A 23087-nucleotide genomic window follows, 5' to 3' on the forward strand; every position below is an offset into this window, starting at 1 on the left:
GTGGAATCAGCCCGACCGGACACTCCTATATGCCACTTTGACCTTTTTATTCCGTCAAATTTTGACCGATTTCCACCAAGTCCAGAACCGTTGGTGCTATCGACATGGGGTCTTCACCAGGGTGTCCGGAGGACCCAAAAACCCCCCCGTAGACACTACTTTCATCCCTCTACGACACTTACTTTTCGAGTTATTCCATTTTATTCCGTCAACTACTGGCTATTACCCCCTAACCCTAACCCTAACCCCCTAACCCTAACTCCTAACCCTAACCCTAACCCTAACCCTAACTGGAGGTATTACCCTAGCCTCACCCAAAACCTGAATTGGGCCTAAATTGGAATATCACCTAAATTCATGTTGAAATAAATTTTGACATTAATTCATATTTGACCTTTGACCCTTAGTATTAAAAACCCTTACTAAAAACATTCACTAAAATTCAAACAACTTACAATTCCACAAAGCATTAAAAACTAATATAATAAGTTCATATATAAATAAATACATATAACGGTCAATATTTGGGATAAAAAACACAATCCATTAAAACTACAATTCATGTGTAATTACAAAATGTACACTTATGGAGAAAAAACTAGATTCTTGACAGCAAATATGGAGAAATCACCAACACATGAAAAAACAACACTCAAAACTTAGGGGGCGTGTTTTGAACGCAGGGGCAGGCTATAAATGCAGGGGAGGGTTGTTTCAGCCTCACTCTGTCTCAGACCTTCGGACAGAGCACATCTCTATTGAGAGTCCTTCTACAGCCACAAACTCACGTTTTTTTTGTCTTTCTGTGTGCTTCTCGCCTGAGGAAGGCCAGATCTTGGCCGAAACGTCGCGGCATAAGCACACACTTCATTGACTTTTTTTGTTTGAGGAGTTTTCATTTATTTTTTGGTTTAATTTTTCATTTTTTCCATTAATAAATAAATAATTATTTCATTTTATATACAAACACATAAAAAATACACTTATAAATAACATACCTGATAACAAATTCATTTTATTTACCTATAATAACAAAGCCCACGGGGACACAAATTCTGCACAAATAAATAGTAACACAAGACAGCTATTAACGAAAAAGCGGGACTCATCGGGAGGGGATGAGTGCCTCACAGTGGACTACGGTCCGCAGGGGGAAGAGCACTTCCCAGAACCTTTTCCGGGGTCGGACGGGGCGACCCGTTGGGGGGATGGACAGTGCCTTTCCTGTTTCCGGCTGGAGACAGGCTCAGTCCTCACTTCCTAACCCTAACCCCTAACCCTAACCCCTAAAGGATGATGAAAAGGGAAAAGACAAAGGGGAAAGAGGAGAAGACTGGAAAAGAAGAAAGAAAGAAGAAGGGAAAGATGAGAGCCAAAAAGTCTGGCAGAATTGGAAAACAGCAAAAAGCTGAAAAAGATATTACAAGAAAGCCAAGGAGGCGGGATCAGAGGGGAGAGTATAAATAGGAGCCTCAAACACAGAGTTCTTCAGTATGCCCTCGCCTGAGGAAGAAGAAACACCTTCGAAACGTCGCGACAAGGGCATACTCATTTAATTTTTTCAACTTTATGTTAGTTTGTTATTTTAGTTTGTTATTTTGGGGGATTTTATTTCATGTTTTAATTCATGGTTTATTTATTTTCCTTAATAACTCAAATTGGAGATAAATTAAAACTAAATTAAAAGACCACACAGAAAACAAATTGGGATTGATAAATCTTTATTAAAAACAAGCCAAAGTAATGGACACGGAGAATGGAAACCTGCAAAAAAGAAATACTTACCTGAAAAGAAAAACCTGTAAAAGAAATACGTACCTTGGAAATCAAAAATACTTATGGAGGTAGAGGGATGTGAGGCTGTGGACCATCGGGGTTGATGGCCCGTGCACGCTCTGTTCCTCCTTCGGGAGGGACAGGTTCTTTTTCTTCAACCCTAACCCTAACCATGGGGGGGTCCCTAACACAAAAAAAGAAAAAGACAAGAAGTCACGTACAAGCAGAAAAACAAACAGAAAAAGAGTAAGACAAAACAAAGAGAACACACGGAAAGGACTTAAAGGAAGGGGGTGCCATAAACACAAATACAGTGAACAAAGGACGGGATGTCAAAAAAGACAGGGGGTGCCATAAAAAGATAAAGAGAAACAAAGACAAGATAGAAAACAACATGAAAAACAAAGAGAAAAATAGTGAAAAAAATAAAGATATGAAAGAAAACAAACAGAGAAAAAGAAGTGAAATGCAGTAAGACAAAGAGAAAATAAGTCAAAGGAAAAAGGAGAAAATAAGTAAAAGCAAAACAATGTTTAACAAAAACTAAGAAATAATTTTTCAACTAAAAACACAAGTGGGAGGAGCTAACAAAAGTATAAAAAGCCAAGGGAGGCAAACACAAAACAGAGAGACAAGGACAAGACACACTGGGTCGGCCTGAAGAAGGCAAAAACATGCCGAAACGTCGCGAACGGCCCAGTGATGCTAAAAGTGCACTAAAACCCTAGATAAGGGCAATTTTTTGAACCAGGGAAGGGACACCACCACCCAGCTCCATCGATGGCCCGTGCATCTCAGGCTGCCAGCTTGCTGGTGGCCTGCTCTTATACAAAACCAAAACCCCCACCTAGACACCAACATCAGCCCTCTACACCTCTTACTTTTTCAGTTATTCCACTTTTGTCCCATCCTCTCCTGGCTTTTTCCCCATAACCTATCATTTAAGCCTCATCATACCTGCAGTGGGCCACTGGAGGGAGACAAATCACCAAGCACTGAAATTCAAATTTTGCACTGCACACCTCACAGTGTCTGTCTGACTGTGTGTGTGTGTGTGTGTGTGTATGTGTGTATGTGTGTGTGTGTGTGTGTGACAGACAGACAGACAGAGAGACAGAAAGAGAGAGAGAGAGAGAGAGAGATACAAATCAAAAAGCACTGAAATTCCAATTTTGCACTGCACACCTCACAGTGTCTGTCTGACTGTGTGTCTGTCTGTGTGTCTGTGTGTGTGTGACAGACAGAGAGAGACAGAGAGAGAGAGAGAGAGAGTGACACTTGCTGTGTATTTAAAAAACAAGCACTCAAACAAACGAAAGAGAATGACAGACGCAGAAGGCGATTGCACTGTTTGCGGCAACCGACGATGCCTTGCTCTTCCCTTGTACAGTGCGTCGTGAAGGCATGTGTGGACCAGGAGATGACGCAGTGCTCCAAAGGCCTGGTTCTGCTGTCCCTTCTGCGGTCTCCTGCTGCAGACGCTTCTGTGCAGGGAAACTGCTACATGTTATGTCACCGATCCCTGCCATGTCGCGTGTCTAACGACCCGGCAGGGCCTGCTGAGTACAGTGGTGGTGGAATCAGCCCGACCGGACACTCCTATATGCCACTTTGACCTTTTTATTCCGTCAAATTTTGACCGATTTCCACCAAGTCCAGAACCGTTGGTGCTATCGACATGGGGTCTTCACCAGGGTGTCCGGAGGACCCAACCCCCCCCCCCCCCCCCGTAGACACTACTTTCATCCCTCTACGACACTTACTTTTCGAGTTATTCCATTTTATTCCGTCAAATTTTGACCGATTTCCACCAAGTCCAGAACCGTTGGTGCTATCGACATGGGGTCTTCACCAGGGTGTCCGGAGGACCCAAACCCCCCCCCCCCCGTAGACACTACTTTCATCCCTCTACGACACTTACTTTTCGAGTTATTCCATTTTATTCCGTCAACTACTGGCTATTACCCCCTAACCTAAAAAAAACCTAAACAAAGAGGAAAAAGACAAGAAAGATCAGAAAAAAAGGACAGAGTACATAAGGAAAGGATTTCCAGGAAGGGGGTGCCATAAAAGAAACATACAGAACATAGGACGGGATGTCTAAAGAGTAGGGGGTGCCATTTAAAGAAATATGAGAAAGAATAAATAAAAGAACACCAGAAAAACAAAGAGAAACAATAAAGAACAACAGAAAGGATAAAGAAGAACAGAAAAAATAAAGAACAACAGAAATACAAAGAGCAGGATAAAGAAAAACAGAAAGTATAAAGAACAACAGAAAAAGATAGAAAAAGGGAGAGTTAAAGCAGAAAAAACTGAGAACAAGAAAAAACTAAGAAACAGAAAAAGTTAAGAAAAACAGAAATGAAAAAGAAAAGTATAAAAGGCCCAGAGTGGCAAAAAAGAACACAAGAGCGGTTGGGCCAGCCTGAAGAAGGCTAACTTAAGCCGAAACGTCGCGATGGCCCACCACAGTGCACTACACCTGCTTAGGGTAATTTTTTGAACAGGGGGCACCAACACTAGTCCCAGTGATGGCCCGTGCATTCAGGTTCCGGCATAGCCGGGCCTGCTCTTTACCCAAATCCTAACCCATATGTAAGAAGTAATAATTGAGTCCAACTCCTTAAAGAAAGGGGAAGTGAGACAAATAGGAAGATTTTGGCAAAGATACAGAAATCTAGGAAGAGAGACCATTTTTATGCAATTTATACGACCAACCATAGATAGGGGAAGAATTTTCCATGACTCGATGTTATGCTTTAATGTTGAAAAGAATTCAGCAAAGTTCAAGCTAAAAATTAATTTGTGATCTTTAGGAACAGTTAATCCAAGGTATGTGAGATGGTCGTTAACTATTTTGAATGAAACGTTACAAAGAAAACTCGGCGAACCGGTTTCAGATAAAGGCATAAGTTCACTTTTAACCCAGTTAATTGTATATCCTGAAATTTTGCCAAATGAGGTGACCAGATTAAGAAGGGATGGTACAGAGTCTTCTGCATTACGCAGGTATAATAGTACGTCGTCTGCGTACAAACTAATAACAGTTTCAACCCCTCCGACCAAGAGCCCTTGTATTTTTGGATGTGCTCTTATCTTAATCGCAAGGGGCTCTAATGCCAGAGCAAATAGAGCAGGGGACAGGGGGCAGCCCTGCTGGACAGAGCGCTGCAAAGGAAATGGCGCCGACCTCTCTCCATTTGTGAGAACTGAACAGATTGGATTTGCGTATACTAATTTTACCCAAGATACAAATATTTCACCAAACCCAAACTTCTGTAGTGACTCGAACATATAAAACCACTCAACCTGATCAAAGGCTTTGTGTGCATCAAGAGCTAAAATTGCTGCTCCTCCCGAACTACCATGGTCAGAATAGATGGTGTTGAGAAGACGTCTAACATTGAAAAAAGAAAGTCTACCAGGGATAAATCCCGTTTGATCGGGGTGAATAATGGAGGTCAAGTACTTGTTCAGTCTAGTTGCTAAAATTTTGGTTATCACCTTTCGATCAAAATTTTGAAGAGCAATTGGCCTGAAGTTAGCAGGATCTGAGTCATCTCTGCCTTTCTTCAAGATTAACAAAATATTTACTTCATACAGAGTTTGGGGTAGTACGCCCCTGTTTTTAGAATCACGCATCAGCCTAAGCAAGAATCACAAAATTTCTTATAAAATTCTATGCCAAAACCGTCAGGGCCCGAAGCCTTCCCAGATGCAAATGACTTAATAGCAGCTACCACTTCTTGCAATGTAAAGTCTGAATCGAGTTGATCTCTGGCAGCTTCATATAGCCTAGGCAGACTGAGAGAATCAAAAAAGTCATTCAAGGCAGACTGTGTTACATTCAGCTGGGAAGAGTACAACTCCTGATAGAAGTCTCTGAAGCGCTTATTAATTTCTATAGGGTTTGTTAGAAAAGCACCAGATTTAGATCTTATTTTGTGAATTGCTCTCGAAGCTTGTGTTCCTTTTAGTTGTTGCGCTAGCAATTTACTGGGTTTGTCTCCTATCTCAAAATGTTTATGTTTCAGCTTCAGTAGTAGATTGGTAACCTGGTCACTCATAATTGCATTGTATTCGTATTTGAGTTTTAATATTTCTCTGTAATCCTCAGGTGATTTAGAATTCTGGTAAGCCCTTTCTAGGCGAGGAATGGCACTATTAATTTCAGAAAGTCGCTTCATCTTCTCCTTTTTGAGGCCTGAGCTATAGGAAATAATTTCGCCACGCATTACGACTTTTAATGTTTCCCACAGTGTTGAATCAGAGACCTCTCCGTTGTCATTTGAGTCAAGAAAGTCCTTGAGTTTGGGTGTAATATATTTAATAAACTTTTCGTCACTGAGAAGGGTTGGATTGAAACGCCAGGAATAGTTCACTTTAGGCAAACTAAGACTCAGTGATATAGATGTGGGACACACTACGATAGAGCCTTGCCGGGTAACGTAGTGTGTGCTTGATTCCATCACTGCGCAGGGTTTGCGTCACACCATTAAAAGCGCGACGCTGGTTCATCACTTCGTTGGTGTAGTCCGGAAATATCATCACCCTGTTTCCTTTATACTCGCAGCCTTTTTGCATCCTGCAGCGACGCAGGATCAGCTCCTTCTCCTGAAAATGATGAATGCGGGCCAGGATAGTGCGTGGTTTAGCACCAGCAGTTGGTTTCGCTTGTAGTGCGCGGTGTGCACGATCAACTTTTATCGGATGTGGAAAGTGCTCCTTTCCCAGCAACTCCGGGATAAGCCTAGAAACAAAGTCAGTGGGCATACCTTTTTCCTCGTCCTCAGGTATGCCGACAATTTTGATATTGTGTCTGCGAGAGCGGGCCTCTAAGTCCTGGAGTTTGGTTTTGAGTTGGTTGGCGTGCTGAGTTAGGTCCGAACATTTGGCTTCTAGCGCTTCTACGCACTCGTCCAAGGCACACGTCGCTTGTTCTTGACTTTCCATGCGGTTTTTCATCTCTTTCTGCTCCGAAAGGAGCGACTGAAATCTAGCCTCAAAAGTATCAAACCGCTTATCAATCTTCCCCATTATAGACGTGGCCATTTCCCGACACATCTCCTTGCATAGGGCATAGGTTCTGTCCTCGTGGGGGCCAGCCTCTAGTTTGGTAGGGCTACTGGTGCTAGCATTAGCCCCGCTAGCGGTGTTGCTAACATAGCCCTCGATTGTTTTATTCTTGCTCGGAGGGTTCGTTTTCGGTCTCATTGCGCAAAAATGGGCAGCGTAGATCAGCCTGGAAACATTCACTCGCAGAAAATATCCGCCTGTGTAAGAATTTATGGTGGTGTTCAGTAAAAATCTGAGTTTTGGTGGAGAGTTCCGAAAAGCACGTCTACATCCTACCGCTGCTCACTAGCGCCCCCGTTCTTCGTTATTAAACATTCGCACATAAATAAGTGACATAATATTCAGTACTTACTTTTGACAGTTCACACTTCAGCCGCTCCCTTCTGCCGTATTTTGCGGCAAAATTATCCACACCCACCGCCGCGCTATGAATTGTGGGATATATGGGACCACGAAGCGTGCACCGGACCACGCTTGATATTTGGGGAAATCGACGGCGCATTTGGAGTATGCATTTGAAGTACACTTTGAATTGGGACAGCCGTCGTCGCGGGGCGGTGACGTAATCGCACTTAAAATGCGTACTTCAAGCGTTGTAACGTTGGGTTGTGTTGCGTGGTTGAGAGGAGACGGCAAAACACCTAGCAGGCTAGTCGGAAGAACACACACCCACGCTGGTATCGGTAATCCACGGTGGTTCTTTAATACGCCTTCTTCAACAACCATACAAAAGCCCGGCTGAACGGCTGCGGCTCAACAACATAACGCCCAGCGTTCATACAACCCAAGCGTTGCAAACAAAACAAAACAAAAGGTCTGGAAAAGAAAACATAAATCCGTCCCTCGTTAAGCACAAGCGTGCAGGCACGTGTCTTCATAATCCCAGAGAGAGAGAGCAGTGGCACAAACTGATGACACCATCAACCCTCGACTTGGGTGTCTTAAAGGGACACCACACCATTGTGACTGTTACAGCGTACAGACCCTGAATTGGGACACAGCCTATGAGCTGGTGTGGTTTGACGCTTTGAAGGCGAAGAGACTACTGAGAGCTTATGAAAGACTGTTACTGTATCCAAACTAATGAAATGATCCCCCATCCCAACAAAGATGCTATGTTTCTTGCTTATGAGAATAGAACCTTAAATATCTGGCAGGTGAAATGGGAAAAGTGCTTATGTGTTTTAAAGTGTTAGTTCATAATCTAAAGAATGTTAACAAGCAACTGCTACAGCAGTTTAATTGTAGTGGATTAAGTCTGACCCTTTACATCGGCAGATGTTGACCCTAAAGCCTCTGATGTGGTCTGGAGTTCAATTGTAGCTTCATTTGTTTATTTCTTTATTATGTAAGAAAAAGCTTGACTGGACTAAATATCTTGATGCTGCAGCCCTCCTGTGTGGGGATGAGTGGGATTCAGGCATGTCCTCTGAATTACTCTCCAGTGTGTGGCAGCAATGGCATCACCTACCCAAACGAATGTTTCCTGTGCATCCACAGACTGTCCACAAAGACAAAACATTTGTTAGGCTCTAAAGGGGTTAAATGAGTTCTTACTGAAAGGATCATGACTGTATTTTATCCTTGTGTGAATTTAAAAAAGCCTTTTTATAATATTTTTTTTATTCTGTTCAGGGAGACAAACACTGACATTTTGATAGTGAAGGACGGACTTTGCTGAAGATGACATCATTGCATCTTGAACTAATTGGCAACATCACCCTGTATCGGCCTAAAGATGTCATCACATGTATTTGACTGCTGTTTTCTTGTAGCTGTTAGCATGTAGCATCTACCAGTGTTTAGCCATATGTGCTCATTATTCAAAAACATTTTGCCAATACTTTCTTTGTTCATATTTCAGTCTTTTTCATTGAAATCCTCTATCAATAAAAATGTTCTGTTATTCTAAGGTTACTGTTGCTGATTAACATTATATTGTGTACAACACAGGTTCATAGATATTATGGATACAGTGTTTAGTAATGCTACAGTTTGGCCATCTGTAACACTGCTAGAAGTGGCTAGTCAAATCTGAAAATAGACATTAATTAAAGTACACCAGAATAAAGCACGCCTCTTGACACTGTCATGAAGATTCATGCTTGTCACTTATTATGTGCATCCATCCTGTACAGTACTGCCATATTGTGGCCGTATTTGGATATTGGCGCTGAAAGCTCTGCTTGTTTCAGTCTCATAGAAATTTGTAGTTGTCTCTTTTTACAAGTCTTCAGCCAGGAAGGAGTGCAGAAAGGAAAAGAGGCACATGTAGAGTGCAGACAGGCGTACTCCCGTCATGTTTTTAAAAGCATGTTGTTTATCTTGTTAAATTGGTAACGTTTTTGTTTGTTTTGTTTGAGGTAATCATCTCTGCTTGTGTAGCAGATTTCGAATGAAAGACTGTGTTGTGACGACAGACAGGGACTGGTTGGAAAACTGGATTTATTTTCTAAAAGACAAAATGCAGCAGCAAAATCAGTGACACAGAGCAACAGCAGGCCTCCCCTCATCCCAGTGTAGAGTCCATGCAGCTCTGGCTACAATATATAAAAGAAAGTATAACTATCAAAACAGTGGTGTGGTTTCTCTCAACAGCCACTTTAAAATCAAATGTAATAGTGGGGTAAAACTGAGATAAATATGAAGAAAAGTGCAGTCAAAAATAAGCTACTGAAAATAACTTAAATATAATAAAGTTCCCACTAAGATGGATCAAAATACATTTTCAGAACATTCAAACAAATGTAAAAAATGTAACTCTTCCCAACATGGCTTAAAATACTATTCATTGTGCAGCTTCAGATGATGAACTCATTATACACATAAAACAAATCCTATACCTTACTCTAACATTTACACATACCTAAAAGATAGTGATGGCTCCCTTGAATCTGGCGCTCTGGTGCGTGTGTCAAAAAAAGAAAAGAAAAAAACCACTGCTTCAGAGCGTACGGTTACGGTGTAACCTTGGTTCTCTTAGTGAGAGACTATCTCTCCACACCGTTACATATTCCATATGTACGGGGGTACGACCCCCCTCGGTCATGGTGTGTGGATGTTTCTTTAAGACACTCCGGCATGCCCGGCTACGCCCCACAGCTCACGTATAAAACAACTGTGCAGACATGACACCGGTGATCGTTTGATCGGAACGCGTCTCCGGGCGGCCTGACGGTGGAGAGATAGTCTCTCACTAAGAGAACCAAGATTACACCATAACTGTACGTTTTCTAGCATTCATTGCTGTTCAAGTCGGTGTGTTGATAGTTCAGTTGAACAGATTTATAAGTTGCCATATATGTTGGACTCATCTAGTGTAAGTGGGATGTACCTGCTGGACAGTCGCCACAGCACTAGGGAGAGCCCCCACCGTATGGTGGGTCCTTTCTCTCCTCTCCCCAACAGGGACCTAAAGGGGTCGAATGATCCTGGGTATTCAGAGGACTCTATATTGGCTCTATTGTTTTTGTGTACTTATCTTAGTTTTGTGTTAACAGTGGGGGCTCAATGTTTTACCTCAGTGACATTTGGAACACACATTCATGGCTCTATCTGGTGTTATAATAAAGCCCAATGTTAAAGGTACTCTCACTTAATGTAAATGGACTCCAAAGCCCGGGAAAGCAGGGAAAAATTCTTAGTAAACTGAAAAGAGAGGATATTGATGTGGCATTTCTACAAGAGACTCATTTGGTGGGCCTTGACCACGAGAAACTTAAGAGACAAGGTTTCAAACATGCTTATTACTCTTCAAGTGGTTTAAGACATACGAGAGGGGTGGTTATTTTAATATCAGGGAGGGTTATTTTTGAACATTTTTCTACAATTAGGGATAGAGGAGGCAGATTTATCCTGGTACAGGGCAAATTAACAAAACCTACTTCTGATAGAGGAGATGGGATTGGTGGATACTTGGAGGCATCTTAACTCAACAGCAAGGAACTATACTTACTATTCATCTCCACATGCAACCTATTCAAGAATCTACTACTTCCTCACTTTTGGTACTGATATGAACAGAATACATGAGTGTCATATTGGGTCAATGGACGTTTCCGACCACTGCCCTCTATATTTATCTTTAAATCCTACTCAAAGGAGAAAAATAACCAACTGGAAATTAAACTCTAGTATACTGAATGAACGGACATGAGAACAGTTGACAAAAGACATTGCTGAATACGTGGAATTCAATGATAAAGATGAGTTACCCCCACCGATTTTGTGGGATGCGTGCAAAGCAGTGATGAGAGGAAAAATTATTACTATAACCTCTAATATTAAAAAATCCAAAGTTGCAAGATTCCAGAAGCTGCAGTCGGAACTATTACAATTAGAGGCCACACATAAAAATACTATTGATACTAAGACAAAATTAGAAATGGCAGAGAAGAGAAATCGAATTGATGAGATATACACCCAAGACGTCCAAACGAAACTAATGTTGACCAAACAAAGATATTATGAGGGGGGAGCTAAATATATGAAACAATTGGCATATAGATTAAGGAAGCAACAAGCAGACAGAACAATATACAGGATAAGGGATCCTGAAACCAAAATGGAAATGGAGGGTATAGAGGAAATTAAGGATTGCTTTAAGAGATAAAAATTATATTTACAACCACCCACAAACAATGACGATCAAATGGAAAGTTTCCTTGACATGTTACACCTCCCTAAACTTACAGTAGAAGAAAACAAATCGTTAGTGAAACAAATTACAAGGGAAGAACTTCACTTGGCGATTGGTAAACTCAAGGCAAACAAATCTCCAGGTACAGATGGTTTTACTGCGGAGTGGTACAAGAAATTAAGGGAACCTTTGACACCGGTCTTACTTAAAACATTTAATTGGGTCCTTATGAAGGGAGAAGCAACCTCCTCATGGAAACAAGCCATAATTTCTATTATACCTAAAGATGGTAAAGACAAATTAGAATGTTCCAATTATAGGCCAATAAGTGTATTAAATGTGGATTACAAATTGTTTACGTCAATCATAGCACGGAGACTTGAAGGGATCATCCCAAGGATAATAAATCTAGATCAAACTGGATTTGTTAGGTCGCGCCAAACCCATGATAGTGTTAAGAGAACTCTGCAAATTATTAGACATATTAATTTAAATAAAATACCAGCTATATTATTGAGTCTAGATGCTGAAAAAGCTTTTGACTCTGTGAGATGGGAATTTTTATTCCAAGTAATGCTTAAATTTGGGTTTAATGGGTCCATCATTACAATATTGAGGGCTTTGTATAATGGTCCAACTGCAAAAATAAATATCAACGGTGAACTTTCAGATGCTTTTAAGCTTGAAAGGTCCACAAGACAGGGATGCCCACTGAGTCCACTCTTATTTGCCATTTTTATAGAGCCGTTGGCTCAAAGGATTAGGCAGAATGATATAATAAAAGGGATTAATATTGCTGGAAGTGAGCAGAAATTGGCCTTGTTCGCAGATGATGTTTTGGTTTACTTATCAAAATCTACTGAATCATTTATGGAGCTTATGTCAGTGTTAAAAGAGTATGGGTCCTACTCGGGATATAAATTGAATATACAAAAAACACAAGTTCTTAGTAGCTTTTATACCCCCCCTCCCAAATTTGCTCAGCAAATACAAACTAGGCTGGGACAAAAAAACTATCAAATATTTGGGCATTAATTATCAACGGATATAACCAGTTTGGAAGAAATCAACTACTCCCCACTTAAAAAAGATATCACGGTAGATATTAGCAGATGGTCATTAACCCCTTATCTAAGCATCTCTTCTAGAGTAGACACCATAAAAATGAAAATGCTCCCAAAGATATTGTACTTATTCCAGTCTATTTCTATAGAAAACCCTGATAGATACTTTGTAGAATGGGATAGGATCCTCTCTAGATTTATATGGGCGGGTAAAAAGCCAAGAGTTAAGTTTAAAACACTTCAGCTTCCCAAGGATAAAGGAGGACTGGGCCTCCCTTGCCTACATGACTATTATAGGGCAACTCAAATAAGAAATCTGGTGGGCTGGTGTAAACCTGGATACTGTTCAAGATGGAAGGAAGTGGAATTTTCCTTGGGAGGTAACTTCCCTGTCGGGGCACTGATAGGAGATCCCTCAGAGTTACGACTCCTGGGAGACCCGGGCAAACCTTGGATAGTAAGCTCAATAAAGACATGGAAAAGAGTACTTAAAAAGTATCAATTAATCCAGAGGGCCGGATTTCTTAGGTGGTTTGCATATGACCCAGAATTTTTGCCTAGTAAGACCGACTCGACATTTAAAACATGAGCTAATAAAGGCCTCACCACATAGAGTACCTTGTTGAAAGATGGAAAAGTTTCCAGGATCTTAAGAATAACTTTGGGTTGCAAAATCAAGATTTTTTTAGATATTTGCAAATGAGGGACTTCCTGAATAAAAAGCTAAAACATCCCCAGTTATCGACTGGGAATGAATAAATTATTTATATATTCGAGAATGCATATAGAGATGCACCCTATCAAAAAATTATTTCCAAATTATATTGTTCACTGACCAATCTAAGGGGTCATGATACAAGATATGTTAAAGCAAGATGGGAAACAGAGAGCAATCTATTCCTAACAGGAGAGGAATGGGATGGGATCTGTAGGTAGCAGTAGTTGGTAACAAGCTCCCCCTCGTGGAGGGAATTCAGGTGGAAGAATGTAATTGGTTATTTTAATACCCCGGCTCAAAAATCCAATTATTCTCATAACATAACATGCTGGAGGCAGTGTGGACACGCAGCAGCAAATCATTCCCATATTTTATGGGAATGTCCTCGTGTGGTTCCATTTTTGAAGGAAATACATAAGGTCTTGGAAACAATCTTCCAAAAGCAAATACAATTTCATTTTTCAGTATTGTACCTAGGTAACTTAGAGAGTCTTAATCTATGCAAATCGGATAAATATTTGTTCAGTGTGCTGTTGGTAGCTGCCAAAAAGGCCATAACCCGCCATTGGCTTGAAGAGGATACTGCTACTATAAATGAGTGGACTGACGTGATATATACTATTTTTGTTATGAAAAGAACAACTTTTAGGCTAAAGTTGCAGGCGGACTCATTTGAGGATTACTGGTTGAAATGGTTGAAATATGTACAAAATGGGAGGCCCGATTTTGTATAATCTCATTGTATTTTCTGGTTTGTTTGTTAGGTTTTTTTTGTTTTTTGTTTTTTTAATTTTGTTTTGTTTTTGTCCGTTTGTTCTTTTTTTTGTTGTTTTGTTTTGGGGTTTTTTTTGGGGGGGGGGGTTGTTTGTTTTTTGGGGGGGGGTTTCCCCCTCCACTGTGATTAAGTTGTATTGTTGTTCATGTTGCATAAATAAGAAAACCAATAAAACATAAATTATAAAAAGAAAAGAGTAAAGAGTGATATTGTGGAGAATTTCCTCAAGTTCATGCCTGAATCTGAGCGTACAGTGTTCGAGGCGTGGCGATCAGACTTTAGCACTGTGGACCAAGAAGAACTTGTAGACATACTTGATAACCACAGCTGCAGAAAGATACCAACAGCCTACAATGCCACTGAAGTCCTATTGGAGCTTGCAAAACACTTGTCCAAGAGCCTGCCTATGTTATTGAACAGTGGGCAAGAACACTCAGATCACAAAGGCTTTCCCATGCAGTGCTATCTTCAGTTTATGAAACCCTCCAACCAACTGTGAGAAAAGTTCTCAAGTGTCTCACTTTCCCTGAAACAGTGATGTCTCACCAGAAGCTGATTCAGAAATATCTAACTACATATGTGAAGAATGCTGAGAAGGAACATTTGTTTTTGTTCCTTAGGTTTTGCACAGGTTCAGATTTACATCTTGGAAAGAACATTGGGTTTAACGAACTTAAAGGTTTCCAGAGACGACCTGTGGCACACACATGTGGATGTGTACTGGAGCTGTTGATAAATTATGACAGCTATCCTGACTTCAGATCGGAGATGAACAGTGTGTTGGAATCAAATGTGTGGGTCGTGGACATTATCTAAAGGTTTGATTCACGGACAATGGCTTAAAAGCCACAGGTGTTTTACAACAGATTATATTTGAGTTGTGAACTAAAACTAAAGTGTTCCCATGTGAATGTCACATCAAAGGTTTCAGGTGTTTAAAAACTGAGTTCTAAGAAAAAGTCTTTGGTGAAATACCACTGTAATGCAATTTGAGGTACTTCTTTGTGTTTGTGTGTTTTCTTATTACAACTGAGGCAATATTTTTCTAAACACTTGTAAAATGCATTTCTGCAGAGGTCTCAAAGTGGCAGCCTGGAGACCATGTATATATACATGGAAAAGATATATATAAATCTTATAAAGTTTGTATCTGTCTTGTGTAAAAACTTGTATGAAAAGCATACAAGAGTGAAAACATATATAAGATCCCTTGAAAAATTATATAAATGAAACTTGTATGTTTTGGATACTTACTAAAACAATATATGAAAGTAATGAGAAAGTCGCCACTTTCATGAGTAAATCATATAAGTTTTTACTATTTCTTTTCCATATGGGTAAGCATTCCCATTTCTTCAGTCAGCATGTGTGCATGTGAACAGTCAAAGCAGTTTTCCCACCTTTTATTCTATTTTTCTATTATTTGAATCCAAAATCAACTTAAAAAATACATTAGGTTATTTTTAATTTTTCAAACTTTATTAATGTAATATCACAAGATGACATGTATTCTAGTGGCTCACCAGAAAATTAGAGATTGAGACCCCTGCAATATGTAGTATGTAGTACATGTAGGAAATATATGTAATATCTCCTACATGTCTTATCATTGTGCAGACATTTTACAGTTTACAAGTCAGGTTTTATTATATCATAGTATTTTAATACAGTTATGTTCGTACAGTTCTGTTTAGCCATCTGGGTTATGGTGACTTTTACTAAATTGAATGGCCATAAGGCACACCTATATGCTTTTATTTTGGATTTCTGTGAAATCAGCAATTGCTTAGCTGAGGGTTGATTTTTGGTTGCCTTTTCCTGATTTTTGTAATGGAAAAAAGTCTTGTTTATCAGAGCCCCCTTTTTTTAAAACTGCATAGCAGATGGGGTAGTTATTTAAAAGATATTTTCCCATATTTCTGTTTTCATCTTTGAGCCTCATGTATTTGCTTCATAGTGGTTTTAGACCACACTGTTCTTAAAGTAATTGTAGGATATTGTTATCAGATCTTGCCATATTATCCTCAATCTTTTTTTTCTTGTCCCATTCTGTTTTTAGAAAGTTTGTATTTTTGTTAATACTTGAATTTTTGCACAAAATATTGCATATTTTTGTTATGTGTGGTGTCTTATTTTTTCCAAGTCTTGTGCTTGCAATTTACTTTTTATAAGAATACTTCCCCTTCTGCACTTGGTCTCTTCCTGTGACCTCAGATGAACCCAGAAGCTATAAAGCAGGAAGTAAAACTACATTTCCTTCTTTTGTTTCTGGAAGACAGGTAGGTAAGGTATGTTTAAACAATACAAATTAACAGTTGAAATAAATAACATGTTAACTTAACAAACTTGTAGGAATTGATTTAAACTAAGATGTTATATTATATAATCTGTAAAAGTGCAAAACATAAACAAACCCGGGATAGTAGATGTTTGCCTATTGCAGACTACATATGAAATATGGTTAAATCAAAACAAGAATGTTAACTAAGAATATGGGCAAGTGGTACTCTCACCCACTTTGTCACACAGTCAGTTACAATACATGTCGTTTACACAATCACCTAAGTAAACTCACCTGTATAATGCGAAGAAAACAGAACTGGACCAATGATTTGTCCAAGAAAGTGGCCATCCTCTCTTAGTTTGTCAAATAGTTCAATCCAGTACTGGATACACTGGCTTCGTAAGATTAGCCACCATCTTTCAATGCATTGATTTCCTGTATTGCTCCAAATATGACGTGCTCTCTTTCTGGTTCATTGTCTGTAAAGTGCAAAAATCATTGCATGTGTGCCACATGGACGTTTTCTGTTCCTAGATCTAATCTCACTTGAATCACCATGTTGAATCACGGCAGCAGTTAGCCAGCAATTACTCTGGGGTCATTATTTGTCTTGTAAGCGTCTAGCCATATTACACTCCTTGAAAAGCCGTCAATGCATCCACTGATTGCAATCCCAAATGGCTTCAGCTTATCGTAGCCGTCGATATGCCACACATAGTTGGGGCCTCTGCTATGATACACTCGCCTCCGCAGTCGTCTACGTGACCTCAAATCCACACCTTCTCCATCGAATAAACGGAGCAGAAGACGAACGGTTTCTCTGTCAGTAACAATGCCATTTATCCAATGGCATTGAGGTTGCCAATTGTGCTTGTATAAAAGCTGCCACCTCTCCCACTTCTGTTTTGTTCTTTCTGCGCCAAAGTTGGTTGTTGTGTAAAATCCTTTCAAGTGTACGAAGGCTGATCGTAATACCATGTGACTCAGCTAATAACGCAAGAATTTCCTCATTTGTGAAGCCTCACTGAAAAAATACTGTTAGCATATCTGTAGCATTTGTAGCTGAGGGCTTCAGCTTCCGGGTTACAAGGAAATGACGTCAGTCACGTAGATTTCTTATTGGCAGCGCTAACTCGAAATTTCGAGAAAGATAACTCAAAATTTTGAGTTAAGGATCCTTTTTTTTTTTTTTTTTGTGCCGGAAACGGGCTTCCATACATTTCTGCTGTTCAATACTGAAGAAAATTAAACTTTTTAAAATTATGTGAAATTGCAAAACGCTTAGCCATGTCTCTAATTAAACCCCTGTAACTTTGCTCTGCTTTAATTCAGCAGCATCAGGCAATGTTCACATGTTGATTTGTGGTTTTCTTCCATTTTTACTGCAGAATATTTTAAGGTTCACTGCTATGAAAAGCCAGGCCAGGAAAATCTCCTTCATGTTTTTCTGTGTTTATTTCTGAGTTACTTTGACAAAAAGGCATTTGCTGTGATGTTTACCCCTCTGATGAAGTCTCACAAGTGTCAGCTTTCTTTTTATAGATATAAAAATATGGGTATTTACTCATAAGTGATCAGAATTATATTTCTGACTGCCTGACGCTAAATTTCCCTGATTCAAATCAAATCAAATCGACTCTAGAAAACGATGCCCACCCCTATTTATGAGCATTTTCCCTTTCCAGTTCGCAAAAAAAATGTATAAGAAAATTGGCCTAATGTAATGATATTTATAAACATACCTGTCCAGCTGTCCAGTGATCAATTGCATAAGTACATGAAGGCAGGACCTCACAGCAAAAGCATACTCCATAATGTGTTGTACATTATTATATGTATATTATATGCATTTTTTTACTTATTGTATTTACCAACATCAAGAAGTCACAAGTAAAGAAAGACCACACCATGGCACATGTTTAAACAAGGAAAGTTTATTGATCAAAATTATTTATTAAACAAACAAACAAAATAATAATAATACATGTTCACAGCAACACAACGGTGGCCCAATATCCCTGTTGGACAACATCTCCCACCCCATGCAGGAAACTCTGACAGCACTGAGCAGCTCCTTCAGTGGCTGCAGCACCCACGGTGTGGGACGGAGAGATTTCACAGGTCTTTCCTCCACACTGCTGTCAGACTCCACAACAAAGACTCCAACTGATCAAACACATCCACACATGTGCAATAACACTAAGTGCAATACTCTTTTCTGGCATCGTTGTATTTTTACTCAGTTGTATATAGATTTTGTATTCTATTTTTATCCTATTGTATATTATTTTCTATTTTATTCTACTGTATATAGTATTTTATTTTATTCTATTCTGTACAGTTGTGTACTGTATTTATTCTTATTATATTCAAATTTTTGCTACATAACTTTTGCACTGTCCACTTCCTGCTGTGACAAAACAAATTTCCCACGTGTGGGACTAATAAAGGTGATCTTATCTTATATCAAACAGAACTCCAATCTACAGGGTGGGCCATTTATATGGATACACCGTAACAAAAATGGGAATGGTTGGTGATATTAAAGTCCTGTTTGTGGCACATTAGTATATGTGAGGGGCAAACTCCTCAAGATGGGTGGTGACCATGGTGGCCATTTAGAAGTCGGCCATCTTGGATACAACTTTTGTTTTTTCAATAGGAAGAGGGCCATGTGACACATCAAACTTATTGGTAATGTCACAAGAAAAACAATGGTGTGCTTGGTTTCAACGTAACTTTATTCTTTCATGAGTTATTTACACATTTCTGACCACTTATAAAATGTGTTCAATGTGCTGCCCATTGTGTTGGATTGTCAATGCAACCCTCTTCTCCCACTCTTCACACACTGATAGGGTAGGGTTAGGGTCTGGCCCATTGCTACGGGCCATTCGATCCCTATACAACCGTTGCAAGAGCTTGGTTCGCATTGCCGGCAATAAGTCGGACTCGTTCCCGGTGGGTGATGGGCTTTTTATGGACAGGATTTCTAGGCGCAGCCAAGTGGCGGAGGGCTTTCACTTTGGTGGCCTCAGAATCTCATCTCTGCTTTTTGCGGATAATGTAGTTCTGTTGGCTTCATCGGGTGAGGGCCTCCAGCTCGCACTGGAACGGTTCGCAGCCGAGTGTGAAGCAGCGGGAATGAGGATCAGCACCTCCAAATCTGAGGCCATGGTTCTCAGCCGGAAAAGGGTGGAGTGCCCACTTCGGGTCGGGGATGAGTTCCTGCCCCAAGTGGAGGAGTTCAAGTATCTCGGGGTCTTGTTCGCGAGTGATGGGAGAAGGAAGCCGGAGATCGACAGACGGATTGGGGCTGCGGCTGCAGTAATGCAGACGCTGCACCGGTCCGTCGTGGTGAAGAGGGAGCTGAGTGTAAAAGCGAAGCTCTCAATTTACCGGTCGATCTACGTCCCTACCCTCACCTATGGCCACGAGCTGTGGGTAGTGACCGAAAGAACGAGATTGTGGATACAAGCGGCAGAAATGAGCTTCCTCCGAAGGGTGGCTGGCCTCTCCCTTAGAGATAGGGTGAGAAGTTCGGCCATCCGGGAGGGGCTCAGAGTAGAGCCGCTGCTGCTCCACATCGAAAGGAGCCAGCTGAGGTGGTTCGGGCATCTGACAAGGATGCCTCCTGGGCGCCTCCTGGGTGAGGTGTTCCAGGCATGTCCCACCGGGAGGAGGCCCCGGGGCAGACCCAGGACACGCTGGAGAGATTATATCTCTCGGCTGGCCTGGGAACGCCTTGGTGTTCCCCCAGATAAGCTGGAGGAGGTGGCTGGGGAGAGGGAGGTCTGGGCCTCTCTGCTTAGGCTGCTGCCCCCGCGACCCGGCCTCGGATAAAGCGGATGAAGATGGATGGATGGATCAGTAACATCATAGCACCCACCCAGCAGTATATAAACTCTGTCATGCTAGCTAGTACGCAGTACGAGTTATTGTAATTGACTGTAAAAAGTCAGCACAACGAAAATAAACTCCACCTAAACTTGGTTTATATCTGACCCAGACAGACTGCAGGTCATAAGTTCTTACCTGAAGTTCAGTTCACCTGACGCTCGGACCGGCGGCCGCCTCGGGTCTCTCCTCGTCCTGCCTCCGATCTCCCTCATCCACCTGCTGGCCTCCACCACTTGTTAATTTTACTGAATCTGTGGAAGCTCCGCAATGCCACCACCAAACAACTGAGTTATTTTTACACACCAGCCAGCATCTGGCCAATCCACCATCTTTCATTGTTTATACCGTTACAAAAAAAAAAAAAAAAATCATCGGGCCACTAAGCAAATGCCCGGTATGCCCGATGGCCAGTCCAGCTATGGCCGTGCCATCAGTTAACCCTTCGCATGCCAACTGTGGCACGCATGCCTAGGGTTGCCGACCCCTGGGCTATAGGCTAATTGCTAACTAGAACAACAATACGTCGTTCAAGTGGAACAGCGAAGTGCAAGTACGGAAGCCAAGGGGTTGTCACATGATTCGGAAGGCATTGTGGGCATTGTAGGCTCAGCCAATCAGAGCCAGCGGATTTCGTTACACTGGCATTTTGCCGTAACACGGGCAGAAATATTGCCGTTCAGTGGCTTCGTAACTTGAACTTTTCGTGAAGCGAGGTATTCGTAAGTCGGGGTTCCACTGTATATCGGATGACGATATACAAACATCTATCATTTATATTTCCCCAAAATTTGAAAACTTGTATAGATTTCTATCTTTATTCATGATATATAATTTAAAAAATGATTTTGAGGACTTCATCTTGTGAGCATTCATTTCATTATGACTGCTTATTTTTTATGTAATTCTGTATATATGTGATTAAAATTGTGTGTGTGTGTGTATGTGTGTGTATGTGTGCCCCTGTTGATAGATTTTAACTTTATATACTTTTTTAACTGCAGATACAAGTTAAGTAAACTTTCTTTCCTTTTGTGTGTAGATTTGTATCTAAAGTTCTTTAAAATAATAACTAAAGCTTTAAAATAAATGTTATGGAGTACAAGGTACAGCATGTGCATTCAAAATGGAGCAGAAAAAGAAAGTAGCCTAGCATATTTATAACTATATGAAAAGTGTGTTTGAGTAAAGTACCCTTTCCATCCCATTGTTAGACAGTAATAGTGGCATGGTGGGAATGGGGCCTCTGGACATGTGCTCTATCGGCACTCCATGGGATCACATTTAAATCAAGTGTCATGAGTGGGCCCCACCCCGCAGGACAATGTGAGAAGTATCGCCCCAAAAAGTTTTCAGAAACTGCTGGAAGAACAGGACAAAGAGCCGGAACAAGTCCCTTCTACAGAGACCCCACCCACAAACCCACAGGACAAAAAAAGATCACATCTCAATCTCCCTTTGCCTTTTCATCAAGAAGGCAGACCCACCAGTACTTGATATTACACATTTGATAATAAAATAAAATGTCATGTACTAAAAAAAAAACAAAAAAAAAACATCTATCATTTGTTTCGTGGTGTCGCAAAATAAACTGTTTACGGCAATATTTTTGGGGCGTTTTGATGGTCACTGTAGTGGCTATATTAATTTCTTAAAGTTCTCTCTTTCTCTTATATTTAATATAACTACACTACGGACGGACAAGCACCTGTTTTTATGCGTTGTTGTTAGCAACAACGACAGTAAAACCATCGCTTGTCTGCTTATTTTCCACATAAACCTTTCACAATAAAGTTCAAGATCCTGTTGAGACTTTTCAAAATAAACTGAATCACGTGAAAGAGTATGCAGAGAGTTTACGGATGAGAAGCAAAGAGAGCTGTCAGGTGCTAAAAATGAAACCTTAGACTCAAACGTTAGAACAGGCTTTTCCCCGCAGCACGCTGTGTAATAAATACTCACAAAGAAAACGGCAGCCGTTACAACCTGTAGGAGCCATTTTTGGGTTAATACCTTGTGTTGCCGCTAGAGGTCACCTTTTTCTGTTTTCGTATGGTTGGTTCATGTAAAGGTATTTAAGGTAGACGCACGTAATCTGCATCAGGTGTGCCGTTAATTGTAAGAAGGCAAACAGTTTCTGACCGCTGCACTGTTATGTTAAGATGGTATTGGAATAAAGACCAAAAAGGGCAAGATAAGAACTGCTGGAGTTATTGGACTGTTTAATTAATTCATGCATACCAGTGACATCGCGTCACCCCCGTTAACAACCACCTCAGTGGCTTCAAGCGTAGGCTTAGCCTCTACACAATCTATGTCTAAAAATGTATGGTTTAATGCATTTGTTAAAACACTCGACTCCAGGTACACGACGCCCAGCTGGAAACACTTCAGCTGCCCGAGATTCACAGAATTTACAGAAAATGTTACATTTTTGTGATTTATATCCTTATCGGGACGATAGATGTCTTATATCGGGATATGAGATCTTGGTCATATTTTGGTCATATCGCACAGCCCTACTCCATCCCAATTCAGGGTCTGCAGCCTTACGGTGCGTTCACACCGAACGCGATAGACGCGACCAAAAAGCGCCTCAACGCGCGCCCAACGCGAACTGGTCGCGCTTTAAAATATGCAATTTTCACGCGCATGAAGCGGAAATGTGGGAGGAAGTAGTGCCAGATGGTATGTTTGCAAGATAGCAGCTGTCGAGCTAGTGTTTGAAGAGAGAGTCTCCCTTCTCTATTTACTGTGGAGAGCAGTAAATAGTAAAGGACGTCCTCACCGTACCTGGGTCCATCAGGCCCTCCACAAGCAGGAGCAGTTGCTCCAGGAGCTGCGTCTGGATGACA

The 23087-nt window shown here is 40.8% G+C and overlaps 1 pseudogene; it reads left to right on the forward strand.

Moving 5' to 3' along the window:
• The first annotated feature begins 10183 nt into the window (after window positions 1-10183).
• Window positions 10184-14867, forward strand: LOC146384680 (uncharacterized; annotated as a pseudogene).
• The last annotated feature ends 8220 nt before the right edge of the window (window positions 14868-23087 follow it).

Source organism: Perissodus microlepis, chromosome 6, assembly GCF_051167445.1.
Source record: "Perissodus microlepis isolate ML-2025 ecotype Zambia chromosome 6, ASM5116744v1, whole genome shotgun sequence".
In the NCBI taxonomy this organism is placed as follows: domain Eukaryota; kingdom Metazoa; phylum Chordata; class Actinopteri; order Cichliformes; family Cichlidae; genus Perissodus; species Perissodus microlepis.